This window comes from Poecilia reticulata, unplaced genomic scaffold, assembly GCF_904066995.2.
Source record: "Poecilia reticulata unplaced genomic scaffold, P_reticulata-male-v2 Scaffold_35, whole genome shotgun sequence".
Taxonomy (NCBI): Eukaryota; Metazoa; Chordata; class Actinopteri; order Cyprinodontiformes; family Poeciliidae; genus Poecilia; species Poecilia reticulata.
The window spans coordinates 26,436-42,500 of NW_027675133.1; the positions used below are offsets into that span (position 1 = coordinate 26,436).

Consider the following 16,065-nt stretch of genomic DNA (forward strand, 5'->3'; position numbering starts at 1 on the left):
TGTGTGTGTGTGTGTGTGTGTGTGTGTGTGTGTGTGTGTGTGGTGTGTGTGTGTGTGTGTGTCGAACTATTCTTCTTAGTTCTACAATTTACTGTCATATTTACTAACCTTCTGACCTTCTTTGGGTCAGGGTTAGGGTTAGAGGTCATGTATATGGTCAGAAATACAAACCTGTGTGCTGTGTATCATCTGCGTCGTCATGGTAACTCATATTGCTGATCATGGCACCGTTGGAACTTCCTGGTTCAACAGCTGCAGTTTCATTTAGAGCGGCTCCTGCAGACTAGCCGCCTCCAGCCGGCTCCGTGCTGCTGCTCACCTGGATTAGACCACCAGGCTGCAGACATGCACAGGAAGTGATGCAATCATTTGAGTCAGCTTGGCTGGAGCGGGAAACATCTGGAACCGGACCGGACCTTTCTGAGCACATCACTGAGGTTCTGATGAGCCGAGGTTAGGGTAAAGGGTAAAGGGTAAAGGTCGGGACGGTCCTGTCAATCGTTAGCCGGAGCAGAACCAGAACCAGCAGCTCAGTTCTGTTCCAACTGCTGCAGGTTCTGATCAGATCTGAGATTAAAATCATTGTTGCAGCAAAACAGAGAACACAAATAAAACTGGAAGAGTAGAAATACCTCAACAAATTTTTCCTCAAGTGAAAGTAAAAAATATCCGTCCATGAAATTAGTCAAGAGTAAAAAAGTATTTTGTAAAAAGTTTACTCAAGTACTGAGTAACTAATCAAATTATAAATAATTTCATATTTAAAAATTACATAATCAGAAAGAACAAAGTATAAAATTAAGATTAGGACAAAAATTTTAATAATTCATATAACAAAAAATAACTAAATCAGACAAAAGAAAATGTCTCCAAATAAGACTTTCTTTTTTCTGTTTCAATAAAATCTTCTGAGATTTAACAGAAACTGAGTGTCTGATTCTGCTGGTTTAGGGTTAAAACGTGTTTGTTTTTCATTCAGTGGGGAGAAAATCCAGAAGTATGAGTAGAACTACTTCAAATAAAATGACAAAAGTTAGAATTACATCGTAATAAAACACCTCAAAAAGATTTATTTTATTATTATTATTAATTTATTTTTACATTTACTTCAGTAAATGTAGCTGGTTTTTACTCAACTCTGGAGTTAAACAGGAAGTTCTGTTGGGTCAGCGGTTCTGTCTGTGGTACGTCTAGTTTGCTGCTTCCTACATCTCCCAGAATGCACCACGCCAGTGGGCAGACGCTCATGGCCGCTCCTTAGCGCGGCCATCTTGGAGAGGTCGACCGCTCCACTCAGTCTAGTATGTTTGACATATCAGCGCATTTAATCGATCATAACTCGCTCAATACTAAACAGATTTTCACGATTCTTTTGCTGTGAGCCTTATTCAAACAGTTACCATAGCAACATTTACAAGGACATTATTTTTAACGTAGTTTTGAATTGACTGATAAATGGTTTAGCATATTTAAATATTCTTAGTGGAGCAACAGAATAGACTCGGAATATGATATTTGATATTGATGTATGATGAGCATTTTAAATTAGATTGTTTAGTAATATCAATACATATCTATAAAAATAAACAAACACAAAATAATACAATCATAGAGAAACTAATATAATAAATGATTAATACTGAATAATATTAAACTACACATGTTACATGACTATATACATAATGTCTATGTAGGTTTTATTCAAGTTTTCCAGTCGAGGAGCTGAGATTCATCCGTCTCTCTTCTTCCTCACATCGTGTCTTTATGAAATAAGACGGGAGCCATTTTACTTTAGACAGACTGAAAGAATTACATATAAATAACTTTGTGTCGCATAATTTAAATCAATGTTAGGGAATAATTAATGCTTTTTAAGATTTACAAAATCTACAGTTAGCCTTCATAGCGGCTAACTGTAGATTTGATCTATTGTAACGTACGTATATATCACTTATCGGCCTATAAATAAAAATTGTATTGTTTGTCTGGATTCCTGTAGGAAATGAAGAAGTAGATATATTAGCTAAACAGGCCCTGAAATTAGATGAAATAAACTTAAATATTTATCTGAGGAAAAATGAGGGGAAATCTATTAAGGTAAGGTAATTTTATTTATATAGCACATTTTCAGCAACAAGGCAATTCAAAGTGCTTTACATGAGTTAAAATGATATACAAACAAAATAACTGTAGGAGCTATTTCCCATTTTTGGTTAAATCTTAGAATTTAAATTGTTTAGTTTATTCTTATTATTTGTTTATTTCCTAGTTGATTTATCATTAGAATTTTTGTTTAATTTGATTAAGAATTCACTTAATGAGTTAATGAATGTCAGGTTGGGCTGTGGGTATTTCACGGTATAACTAGGTGGTCTTATGCACGTGGTGGTCATGAGGTTTGTTACCAGCCTACAGAATCGGTCACATCAGTCTCACTAGTCAAACAACAGATACAGGAGTCAGAGCAGAAGCCTGGAACCTTTTGCTTGAACAGTAAAATAAAACCAAAGAACTATATTTTGACCTTTGATCCTTTTTGCTGCGTAAACCAGAATCCACGGTGCATCAGGTGACTATTTGAGTTGGATTCACTTTGTTTGATCACCTTCGAGTTTTGAGTTTTTTGATTTTTAAGTTTTGGGACAGATAGTCACTACAATAACAACCAAAGGAAACAGAGGAAAGAAACTAATCTAATGTTTTTCTAGTGTGTGTAAACTAAGTGCTGCTGTTCAGGGTTGCTAAGTATCTAATACCATTTCTAAATAGTGAAACTACAGTTTCTGATAAATAAGCTAAAGAGTGACTGATCTATTCCTTTTCTGGGTTAAAAGTAATATAAACTAAGCAGTGGCTGTTCCTGTTAAGTATTTCTGGATTCAAGTTTGTAGTTATTCTAATTCTAATTCTGTTTCCATTTCTAATCTGTATAATATTGATCTAAATAGTGCGTACTCCACAATTTCTGATATTACTAATAAACTAAAATAATCCTTTTCTGGCTTAAATAGGGAGGACTTCACAGTTTCTAACAAAAAGAGGAAAGGACACATTAGGGCAGGTGGCAACATTCAGAAAACAAAGACATGAGTGAAGGCGGTGAGGTCAAAGGGCCATGAAGCCATGTTGCTCAGCCTAACCCAAAGTCCCATACAGGTGTTGTTATCCAGGAATGATGTCCTTGGCAGCGCTCAGCTCCACAGCTGCATCAGGAGGGGTGAGGAGGGAAGAGCGTTGTGTTTACATATCTTCAAGGAGATTAGAGAGATGCAGCCCTTCCAAGGCCACACGGGGGAAGCCAATTCAGAAACAGAATGTCTGAGGTCGGGAAGATTATAAATTTCAATCTTCCCTAAAGTCTCTCCAATGCATCTCAGTACCCAAACATCCAAATTAGTTTGATGGTTCCACTGAGCCGAAACCAGCACTTCTCCAAGATCGATTCCACCCCGTTAGTGAGATTTAGAGTCCTGGTCTCTGTCCACCAACAGTCTGAGTGTTCGCTACTTCGGCCAAGTCCGTCACAAATGTGTCGATAATCCAGGAATCCAGAAGCTCCAAACAGCAGAAATCCTGTCATCATGAATAAATCCAGGATGAATCCTGCCGGGTGTCCCTGCAGGACAAGAGGCTCTCTGTGCCCAGACTTCTCGTCGAAAGTTTGATCAATGCATTGAGAAATCGGTTGATCAGATCCATAATTTGTAGATTCAGAGAATATGCAAAGAAAGGCTCCAAAAAATATAGAAAGACAAAACAAAGCAAGCAGGGAAGGGAGGGAGCAGAGGGAAAAGGGTTCACCTTCACCAAGAGCAAGAGAGAAACAAAATTCAAAACAAAATCCTCAAGGTGTGGCAGGAACAATGTGATGATCAAGATACTGGCAGAAAACACAGTGGGGTAACAGGAGTGGAAGTGATAACATCACGTCTCAGAACTGCTCATGCAGGCCTTAGATCTACAGGAACATGAAACAGGACTTGTAGTTATTCAGCTGGAATCAGTGGAGAATGTTTTATTAGAATGTAACAAATATTCAGAGGAACGTCAGCATTTAATGAGAAAATAAAACAAGAAGAAGAAGCAAATAAATCCTCTAAGGGAAATGGGGATGCAGGGAAAGAGATACTGAGCTGCTGTGTCTTATTCAGTTACACCTTTTGATTGTTTCCATGTGTGAATGAAGGTTCATAAAGAAATACAGCTTAATAAAGATAATAACTGGGTAGATTTTGTAAATGATATGTAACACCTTCACAGTTATATATACAGATGGTTCAAAAGATTTAGTTTTGGGTAAAACAGCATTTGCTTATGCTATTCCTGAATTATATATATAAAAAATTATTTTATATATATATATATATGACCATTTACTGTGTAAACAGTGGAAATGTTAGCGGTAAAGAGTTCTTACATGTTCAAATTCATTATCATCACTAATGTCCCTTTTAAATGTCTCATATTAAAGTCGTATGGAGCTGATATGAGATTTATGAAATTATATTTAGAATGACACAAGCTCAAATAAAGATTAGGGTTATGTGGACAACTGCTCCTAAAGATTTTGAGGGAACAACATGGCAGATCATTTAGCTAAGATGTCTTTAAAACAAGGTAAAATTATGGAAATAACATATTGTAAGTCTGAAATAAAATCTATTATTAAGAGAAAAGTTAACTATGAATGGCAATAATTGTGGGAGGAAGAAACTAAACATTGTAATTTATTTTATATACAGAAGAAAGTAGGAAATATGGAAATAATTGGAGGAAATCAAAAGGAACAAGTAGCATATGACAAGGTTATGGCTTGGACACAGAATGAAATAAAACTTTACATTTGATAGGAAAACATCCAACAGGTAGCTATGAGTGTGGTATGGATATGGAGACAGTACAGCATGTAATGATCCAGGGTAAGTAGAGAAAAGTTAAAACAAGAAATTAGGAAATATGATGTGGAGACATTAAGAATAAGAGAATTTACTCTGTCCACACTCCAGCCAGTAGATGGCGATAATGTACCTTAACGTTAGATTTCACCCGCCATTGAAAATCAGAAAGAAGAAGAAAACGAAGAGCCTCGCCGTCTTGTTGATCGCGAAGCCAACATGGCGGCTCCTCTGGAGGTGGTAGTCAGCAGCGATTCGGGCTCCCAGCTCTGGAACTGCACCGTGTTCGACCTCCACAGCGGCTCCAGCCTGCTCTCCTACCGGGGAGGCAACTCTGCGGCCCGGAGCCTCGCCGTCCTGCGGGGGAGTTTCTGCTCAGCGCGCAGCTGGGGAAAAACTTCATCAATGTGTGGGAGATCCAGAGGAAGGTGAGGACCCGGCCGAGCAGAGCCGAACCGAGCCGAACAGCCCTGCGAAGCGTTCCCGGACCAGCACACCGAACACCGAGACTCGTATAGCGCGAAAACTCAGAATCCCGACAGACACCGGAGAGTCCAACCCGGTTCCACATCAGCCGGATTTTAAAAATCCCGCTTGGTTCCAGAGAGGAATTAGACAGAACCCGAACCTGATGATTCTTTGATCCAATAGGAACATGTGAATCTGGTCTATAGGAACATGTGAATCTGGTCTATAGGAACATGTGAATCTGGTCTACAGGAACATGTGAATCTGGTCTACAGGAACATGTGAATCTGGTCTGCAGGACTACAGGAACATGTGAATCTGGTCTACAGGAACATGTAAATCTGGTCTATAGGAACATGTGAATCTGGTCTATAGGAACATGTGAATCTGGTCTATAGGAACGTGAATCTGGTCTATAGGAACGTGAATCTGGTCTACAGGAACATGTGAATCTGGTCTATAGGAACATGTGAATCTGGTCTATAGGAACATGTGAATCTGGTCTGCAGGAACATGTGAATCTGGTTTACAGGAACATGTGAATCTGGTTATAGGAACATGTGAATCTGGTTTACAGGAACATGTGAATCTGGTCTATAGGAACATGTGAATCTGGTCTGCAGGAACATGTGAATCTGGTCTATAGGAACATGTGAATCTGGTCCAGAATGTCTTCCCACACGTTGGACTGAACCATTGTTCTAAAAACGGCGGGGAACCTAGAAATTAATTCTTTTTTTTTCTTAGATGAAAGGCGGGTTAATTGTGTTCTTTGTTTCTATTGCCTTTTCATATTGATATTATTTAAATGCAAACGTTTCTTCAATTATTATATTTGGGGGGGACGATTCTAGATGGTTTATATTTATATCTAAATATAAACCATAACTGAAAACACCGTCTCTTACCTGGTGCACAAGCAGAAATCTGGCAGCCTTCAGTCGACTCTGAGCCGATGTTGACCCTTGACCCTCCTCTGGCCTGGACCTGTTTGTACCGGACGGGTCCGCCGTTCTCCGAGGCGTTTCTGATGGCGGTGTAAAGTCACATGACCCTGCTGTGTTTGCAGGACCAGCTGCAGCAGAAGATCGTCTGTCCAGGTGTGGTCACCTGTCTCACCGCCTCACCTGACGGGGCTTTCCTCGCCGCAGGAGTCGCCGAGGAGGTCTACCTGTGGGAGGTGAGCCTACTGGTTTCCATGGTAGCAAAAGCTTCTGCTGACTGTTGAGTGTGTTTATAAACTCTGTGCTCTGATTGGTCCAGGTGTGCACAGGTAAGCTGCTGGCGGTGCTCAGTCGACACTATCAGGACGTCACATGTTTGAAGTTCACCGACGACAGCAGCCATTTTGTTTCTGCGGGCAAAGACAACCTGGCGCTGGTGTGGAACGTGTGCAGGTAACTCACTTGGTGGTTACCTCGGTAACAGCTGAACCACCTGCCTAACAGGTCACTTCCTGTCTCACCTGTGTCTGTCCTCAGTGTGGTCCAGATGGATTTAAGCCACGCCCCCGACCCACTCCATGTCCTGTCCCGCCACTCTCTGCCAATCACAGACCTGCACTGTGGTCACATGGGAGCTCAGGCCAGAGTCGCCACGTCATCGCTCGACCAGACCGCAAAGGTGAGGCTGAGCGTAGCCCCGCCCCCAGGCAGGATTACATCTGGATTACTGGTGTTAAACTGAGATTATGATGGTTTGGGTCACATGTTTAATGTTGGGATTAAATTCAGATTATACACTAAAATACAGGATTACTCTTGTGCATCTGTCCAGGTGTGGGAGCTCTCCTCAGGTGAGCTGCTGCTGTCCGTCCTCTTTGACGTGGAGATCATGTCGGTAACCTTTGACCCCTCAGAGTACTTCCTGTTCTGTGGAGGACGTGACGGGAACATTTTTCAGGTGTCTCTCTGCAGCCAGTGAGTGGGAAGGGGCGGAGTCAGCGGCCTTGAGGAAACCACGCAACGCCTCTCGTTAGCCAACAGGAAGTGACGTTCAGCTGTAGATGGGACTGATGGTGCAGAGGTCAGGAAGGGGTCACTAGGGGTCAGTCAGGCCCGATCAGGTAGAACCTTCCCTCGACCCGGTTCCGTTCTGATGGGACTTTAGCTTCCCATGCGTTCCTCGTCGAGTCCCAGTTGTCGAGTGTCCGGCGTTTGTTACGGTGCCGGGTCCAACCGGCTAAAGTTGCTGGAAAAGCCCGTCCTGGATTATAAGGGAACCGGTCCTTTGAAGCAAGAACGCGAGACGCATGGACGTTGCCATGACAACATATTCAAGATGTCCGAGCCTGAGTCGGGAATAACTGATCCCAGAATGATCCACTGGAATATTCCCAGCAGGAACATCGGCGCCCTCTGCTGGTCGGTTGGTCCACATGTGGCGACACATTGGAACCAGTAGGTCCAGTTTGGTCTGGTCCAGTAAAACTAGTTCGATCCTGTTTAGTCCGACTCAGGCCGGGTTCTGCCTGATGGAGAGAATGCACCCGACTGGTTCTGGAAGTACGGCCGGGTCTCACTGCAGTTTCTGTCTGCAGAGTCTGAACCGGGAGAAGTCGTTCCAGTCGGACGGCGAGGGAAACCAGTGTTCAAAGGCCACAGGTGAGTAACCGTGGTTACAGCAGAGGCACTACCGGTTCTGGCCTGTGGGATGTTCTGACCGGTTCTCCTTAGGAGCCTGGTCACCTGCCTCTCCGTGTCCATGGACGGGACGCTGCTGCTGTCCGGGTCGCAGGACGAGACGGCCCGCCTCTGGGACGTCCAGAGCCGGCAGAGCGTCCGCTGCCTCGCACACAAAGGTAAGCCCCGCCCGCCCCGCTGATCTGGTTCTGACAGGATCAGAGCGGGTCGGATCTGGTCTGGGATTTTCTAATGAACTCCCATAATCCCTGTGGCGGGACGGCACAGCGTTGCTCCCCGGCCCGGTTCTGCTGTGGGCGGTGAGGATGCCGCTAGAGACGCTCCGATCAGGTTTTCACCTGCCGATGCCGATTCCGATCGTTTCTCTTAGGTATAAATGCAACTATGTGATCTGGCAGAACAGAACCACAAATTCACCTAATTTAGGCAAAAACATGGAAAATACCTGCAGGTCCAATGCAGCAGATATTCAGGCAAAAAGGCGACATAAAAATCTGGATAACATTTTATATGAAGGGATGTGCATAAGACTGACATGACAAACATGACAACACTGTAATAAACATGACGTAACACTGTAATAAACATGACACAACACTGTAATAAACATGACACAACACTGTAATAAACATGATGTAACACTGTAATAAACATGACACAACACTGTAATAAACATGACACAACACTGTAATAAACATGACACAACACTGTAATAAACATGACGCAACACTGTAATAAACATGACACAACACTGTAATAAACATGACACAACACTGTATAACATGACGTAACACGTAATAAACATGACGTAACACTGTAATAAACATGACACAACACTGTAATAACATGACAACACTGTAATAAACATGACACAACACTGTAATAAACATGACGTAACACTGTAATAAACATGACACAACACTGTAATAAACATGACGTAACACTGTAATAAACATGACACAACACTGTAATAAACATGACGTAACACTGTAATAAACATGACACAACACTGTAATAAACATGACGTAACACTGTAATAAACATGACACAACACTAATAAACATGACACAACACTGTAATAAACATGACGTAAAACTGTAATAAACATGACACAACACTGTAATAAACATGACGTAAAACTATAAAAAACATGACACACACTAATAAACATGACACAACACTGTAATAAACATGACGTAACACTGTAATAAACATGACACAACACTGTAATAAACATGACGTAACACTGTAATAAACATGACACAACACTGTAATAAACATGACACAACACTGTAATAAACATGACATAACACTGTAATAAACATGACACAACACTGTAATAAACATGACGTAACACTGTAATAAACATGACGTAACACTGTAATAAACATGACAACACTGTAATAAACATGACATAACACTGTAATAAACATGACATAACACTGTAATAAACATGACATAACACTGTAATAAACATGACACAACACTGTAATAAACATGACAACACTGTAATAAACATGACATAACACTGTAATAAACATGACACAACACTGTAATAAACATGACGTAACACTGTAATAAACATGACATAACACTGTAATAAACATGACATAACACTGTAATAAACATGACATAACACTGTAATAAACATGACATAACACTGTAATAAACATGACACAACACTGTAATAAACATGACGTAACACTGTAATAAACATGACACAACACTGTAATAAACATGACACACACTGTAAAACATGACATAACACTGTAATAAACATGACAAACACTGTAATAACATGACATAACACTGTAATAAACATGACACAACACTGTAATAAACATGACACAACACTGTAATAAACATGAAGGAGTCTTTATGAATGTTTATGACTATTGTCATGAAGTCATTCGGTAAATAATGACACTTTTAATGCAAAGTTGCTCTAAAAGTAAAATTAAAAGTCCATTAAAAATGCCAACTTTACATGATTTTGTACATTATAATTTAATGCAAATGACAACAGTCTGACATTCATAAAGACGTCTTTATGTTTATGACAGATGTTATGTCATGTCAGTCTTTTGCACATCCCTTCATATAAAGTGTTACCAAAATCTGCAGCCAGTAAAACATTGTTTCATTTCTCTCAAAGCCTAAATTATACACAACATTGTCTGTATCAAATATTGTCAAGTAAAATATTAAACATTCATTCAAAGTCAAATGCAGGTTGCATTAAAATAATCAACTCTGTTACTGGATCAACCTGCCTGACAGCAATAGCATGGCTAGCTGCTGATTGGCTGTTCCTGGCCAAGCGGTGTAATTCTGCAGAACACCTGAAGGGGCAGAGCAGCTCCATTTCTTTCACAGATTGTCTGTCTCATGTTAGGACAGCAAAAGTTATAATACATATGTAAAATCTGTTAAGTTCACCGTCTGGGAAATATTACCACCAGTAGCGGCGGTTCACCTGGAATCCGCAGCCAATCAGCTGAGAGAACTCAGGAAGCTGCTTCAGGTTCAGGTGACACTGCTGCAGCTTCGTCTCCATGGAAACGGACAATGAGATCAGCATGAAGATGAACTGGGCTCGAACCAGTCTGTCCAGTTCAGTTCATTCTGCTAATCTGACCATCAAACTGATCAATAATCTGACAATCAGCAAATTGATTCATCAGCCAATCAGGATCAGTCGACAGCCTGATAAATTAAACTGATCTTTAATGAAGCGATTTCATCTCCTGATAGGCTCGTGCCTCTGGTCCCTCTGTGACGTCGCTTCCTGTTATGTGTCCAGGTCCTGTGACCAACGCCGTCATCATGGCCGTCTCAGCTAACATGTTCCTGCCGGACAGTCGGCCCGCCGTCCCGCTGCCCCGCTTCAGCCGACACCTGCAGGCCCCGGAGGGCCCCGACGCCGAGGGGGCGGGGCCTGGGTCCGCCCCGCCCTCCATGCACAGGTGAGGGTCCACAGGTGAAGCTCCGCCTCCGCTGGAGTCAAATTTAATCCGTTCATCTTAATTCAGTGGATTCATTCGGACCAGAATGGATTCTGAGTTAAATTCAGTTTCATTGAGTTGATCAACTTTAAGTTTTTATCATTATTAAAGGTTCCACCCTTTTTGTGTGCGTAGCTCCCTCTGAGGCCTGGACTGTCCAGCTGAAAACCAAAACATCACAGACAGCAAGTGAAAAATGTAACCACAGAGTTGGAGTGTTGCTAGGTAACCACAGAGTTGAGTGTTGCTAGTAACCACAGAGTTGGAGTGTTGCTAGGTAACCACAGAGTTGGAGTGTTGCTAGGTAACCACAGAGTTGGAGTGTTGCTAGGTAACCACAGAGTTGGAGTGTTGCTAGGTAACCACAGAGTTGGAGTGTTGCTAGGTAACCACAGAGTTGGAGTGTTGCTAGGTAACCACAGAGTTGGAGTGTTGCTCGGTAACCACAGAGTTGGAGTGTTGCTAGGTACCACAGAGTTGGAGTGTTGCTAGGTAACCACAGAGTTGGAGTGTTAGTTGATGCTACCCAGCCTGTCTGTGTGATCGACATGTGTTGTTATTGATTGACTGTCCAGTCCTACTACTTCTGCACCTTCAACCAATTTCAGCAGATTATTTATCAAAACCTTCAGCTGCTTCTGGAGAATTACACTATGAGTAATTTCTCTGATACCTTTTGAAGAAATGTGACTTTTACATGAATTGAAATGCATTTAGCAGAACCTTTGCTCTTTGACAGCTTCTTCCTACATCAGCTCAGAAACTCCATTCAACTTTTCAACAAGTCATCTGCAGATTTGAATTCTCACAGATATTTTGCAAAGAAAAGCAATTTTTCCTCATTAATATTTACATGTCATTTTCTTATGAGTCATATTCAGTTGAGTGGAGTTTAAGTTTAGTTTGTTGATTGAACCTGCCAGCAAATTTAGTTTTGCATCCTTAATTTGTATTTATTGAATTTTCCACTGTGCGACAGTAAAGGACACTTCATTAAAAAATAAGACTTTTAGTTTTTGAAACTAATTTCTTTGTCATTTTTTTCTATTTTTCAAAATATGATCTGAAATAACCTCATTTTGTTGTAGCTGATTTTTTCATCATCTTCAAAATTGGATGGTCCATTTTCTAACACCCTGTCCTCAGTGGGGTCAGGAGGAGCTGCTGCCTCTCCAGCTAACGTTCTGGGCGAGAGGCGGGTCACCTGGACGGGTCACCTGGACGGGTCACCTGGACAGGTCGCCAGTCTGTCGCAGGGCAACACAGAGACACACAACCACACACACTCACACACCTAGAGACAGTTTGGAGAGACCAGTTAACCTGACAGTCATGTTTCTGGACTGTGGGAGGAAACCGGAGAACCTGGAGAAAACCCACGATGCAGGGAGAACATGGAGACTCCATGCAGAAAGACCGGGAATCGAACCCAGAACCTTCTTGCTGCAAGGCAACAGCTCTACCAACTGCACCACTGTGCAGCCGGTTATGATCAGCCTTTGATTAGAATTCAACATTGAACTCTAGATGAATGTCTGATTTTTCCATATGTTTTAATTTGAAGGGCATACAGTCCTGCTGGACCAAAGTCTTTTATTCTGAAAATAAACTTGTCTGTTTCATTTCCTTTGACGTCTTATTTTGAAGTCAGGCATGCTGCCATGGCTTTTGTGCTTTTATTTTGGCATGTTTCCTGTTTCAGGAGGAGCAGGAGTCGTACCTGCAGAAGGCCAACAGGTTGTACTCCCTGATGCACGCCGTGAGCGACAAGGTGAGAGGGCTGGGCTTCATGTTCTGGTTCTGACCCGACGCACTTCCAGTCCCATTAATAAAACCATAGTGATGATGATGATGGTGACCTCTGACCCCTCCCTTCCCAGGCGCTCTGCGGTGACGGTGAGAACTCGGCGCTGCGAGTCGCTGAGCTGGAGGAGGAAGTCCAGACGCTGAAGAAGGTCAACAAAGATCTGTTTGAGTTTTCATCTCAGCTGCTCACCAAGCCCACATGAGCACTTCCTGTCCTACAAAATAAAAGCCCTGTTTTGTATCAGCTTCCTGTGTGTCTTTCCTCCAGACCAACCAGGACCAACTTTCCTTTGAGGCTGAGAGATGAAAGTTTCTACTAGAATCTGTTTGTCTCTTTCTTTCTCTGAGGCCATAGGTCAGGAGAGCGGGTTGAGGGTGAAAGGTCACCGGGTCGGCATGGTGATCTGTGGCGTTCCGCCCCCGGGCTACGCCAAAGCCCCGCCCACTTTCTCAAAACAGCTTCTGTGTCTTGATCTAGACAGTTTGACCTCTAATAACTCGACTTCTGCTACTTGTTCAGTTTATTTGACAAACTTGACTTTGAATCACATTTAAGTTACTTGCTTGAACAAAATACTAAACTTTTTGTCTGTAATGCATTTAATATTAATTTATATGAATAATTTCTAATTCATTAAGGATTAATATCACATCAGATATTGATTTTGCAAAATCATCTGCATACATGGTTAATTTAGCAAGTTTTAGAATAACAGACTCACCACTGATGAAGATGAAGGTGATGAAGGTCAACAGTGTTTCCAGAGGCGAGTTCTGATCAGTGACCTGAACGCCGAGACGTCCGATGGGATTCTTCCGTCTGCCGCCTTTCTGCATGGCACACCTGTGAAAAGGGGCGGAGCTTCAGCAGGTCGACCACCCGAATGGCCACCAGGGTTATCGTGGGATGCTTTAGGTCAGTCAGACGCTGTCCAACATCTGGACCTGACCTTGTTCCAACACACCTGCCTCAGGTGACTGACTGACCTCAGGAGTTCTGATAACTAATCAAAGGGAACTAGTTCATCTGAAAGGAACCAGTTCATCTGCAGGTGTTGATCATTATAACAAATTAAAACCCCAAATTCAGTATGTCAGAAAATTTGAGTATCGCTTAAGACCAAAAAATATTTTTAGAAATGTTGACCAATAGGAAGCTCTCCATGCTGAGTTCTACCTTCTGCCCGGTTTACTGCAGCCGTACAGCATGGCGTCCATCAGCCTGTGGCGTCCATCAGTCTGTGCGTCCATCAGTCTGTGGCGTCCATCACCCGTGGCCCATCACCTGTGGCGTCCATCAGCCTGGCGTCCATCAGCCTGTGGCGTCCATCAGCCTGTGGCGTCCATCAGCCTGTGGCGTCCATCAGCCTGGCGTCCATCAGCCTGTGCGTCCTCAGTGGCGTCCATCAGCCTCTGGCGTCCATCAGCCTGTGGCGTCCATCAGCCTGTGGCGTCCATCAGCCTCTGGCGTCCATCAGCCTGTGCGTCCATCAGCCTTGGCGTCCATCAGCCTCTGCGTCCATCAGCCTTCGTCCATCAGCCTGTGGCGTCCATCAGCCTGTGGCGTCCATCAGCCTCTGGCGTCCATCAGCCTGTGGCGTCCATCAGCCTGGCGTCCATCAGCCTGTGGCGTCCATCAGCCTGTGGCGTCCATCAGCCTTGGCGTCCATCAGCCTGTGGCGTCCATCAGCTGTGGCGTCCATCAGCCGTGGCGTCCATCAGCCTGTGGCGTCCATCAGCCTGTGGCGTCCATCAGCCTCTGGCGTCCATCAGCCTGTGGCGTCCATCAGCCTACGGCGTCCATCAGCCTGTGGCGTCCATCAGTCTGTGGCGTCCATCAGCCTGTGGCGTCCATCAGTCTTGGCGTCCATCAGCCTGTGGCGTCCATCAGCCTGTGGCGTCCATCAGCATGTGGCGTCCATCAGTCTGTGGCGTCCATCAGCCTGTGGCGTCCATCAGCCTCTGGCGTCCATCAGTCTGTGGCGTCCATCAGCCTGTGGCGTCCATCAGCATGTGGCGTCCATCAGCTGTGGCGTCCATCAGCCTGTGGCGTCCATCAGTCTGTGGCGTCCATCAGCCTGTGGCGTCCATCAGCCTTGGCGTCCATCAGCCTGTGGCGTCCATCAGCCTGTGGCGTCCATCAGCCTCTGGCGTCCATCAGCCTGTGGCGTCCATCAGCCTGTGGCGTCCATCAGCCTGTGGCGTCCATCAGCCTGTGGCGTCCATCAGCCTGTGGCGTCCATCAGTCTGTGGCGTCCATCAGCCTGTGGCGTCCATCAGCCTGTGGCGTCCATCAGCCCGTGGCGTCCATCAGCCCGTGGCGTCCATCAGTCTGTGGCGTCCATCAGCCCGTGCTCCATCAGCCTGTGGCGTCCATCAGCCCGTGGCGTCCATCAGCCGTGGCGTCCATCAGCCTGTGCTCCATCAGCGTGGCGTCCATCAGCCTGTGGCGTCCATCAGCCTGTGGCGTCCATCAGCCTGTGGCGTCCATCAGCTGTGGCGTCCATCAGCCCGTGGCGTCCATCAGCCTGTGGCGTCCATCAGCCTGTGGCGTCCATCAGCCTGTGGCGTCCATCAGCCCGTGGCGTCCATCAGCCGTGGCGTCCATCAGCCTGTGGCGTCCATCAGCCGTGGCGTCCATCAGCCCGTGGCGTCCATCAGCCCGTGGGGTCCATCAGCCTGTGGCGTCCATCAGTCCTGTGGCGTCCATCAGCCGTGCGTCCATCAGCCCGTGGCGTCCATCAGCCTGTGGCGTCCATCAGCCTGTGGCGTCCATCAGCCCGTGGCGTCCATCAGCCGGTGGCGTCCATCAGCCCGTGGCGTCCATCAGCCCGTGGCGTCCATCAGCCTGTGGCGTCCATCAGCCTGTGGCGTCCATCAGCCTGTGGCGTCCCCAGCCCGTGGCGTCCATCAGTCTGTGGCGTCCATCAGCCTGTGGCGTCCATCAGCCGTGGCGTCCATCAGCCTGTGGCGTCCATCAGCCTGTGGCGTCCCAGCCCGTGCGTCCATCAGTCTGTGGCGTCCATCAGCCTGTGGCGTCCATCAGCCTGTGGCGTCCATCAGCCCGTGGCGTCCATCAGCCTGTGGCGTCCATCAGCCTGTGGCGTCCATCAGCCCGTGGCGTCCATCAGCCTGTGGCGTCCATCAGTCTGCGGCGTCCATCAGCCTGTGGCGTCCATCAGCCTGTGGCGTCCATCAGCCTGTGGCGTCCATCAGCCTGTGGCGTCCATCAGCCTGTGGCGTCCATCA

General features: G+C 44.9%; 1 long non-coding RNA gene and 1 pseudogene across 5 annotated transcripts in view; one reads left to right on the forward strand and one right to left on the reverse strand.

Annotated features, from left to right (window-relative positions):
• Positions 1–5,060: 5,060 nt before the first annotated feature.
• On the forward strand, positions 5,061–13,060 carry LOC145550341 (WD repeat-containing protein 18-like; annotated as a pseudogene). The gene is made up of 10 exons (XR_014086248.1): positions 5,061–5,323; positions 6,433–6,543; positions 6,627–6,760; positions 6,845–6,986; positions 7,140–7,286; positions 7,903–7,966; positions 8,039–8,163; positions 10,809–10,971; positions 12,713–12,781; positions 12,891–13,060. The product of XR_014086248.1 is annotated as a WD repeat-containing protein 18-like (transcript).
• The window catches only part of LOC145550342 (uncharacterized), an 8,702-nt gene continuing 3,614 nt past the window's right edge, over positions 10,978–16,065 (reverse strand). For 3 of the 4 annotated variants that reach the window (XR_014086251.1, XR_014086252.1, XR_014086249.1), the window contains exons 3-4: positions 12,731–13,660; positions 10,978–11,171 (exon numbers count right to left, since the gene is read on the reverse strand). This is a non-coding gene — a long non-coding RNA (uncharacterized LOC145550342). Of the gene's footprint in view, positions 11,172–12,730; positions 13,661–13,993; positions 14,061–16,065 lie in introns of those variants that run through there. The other variant, XR_014086250.1, reaches the window with a different exon arrangement.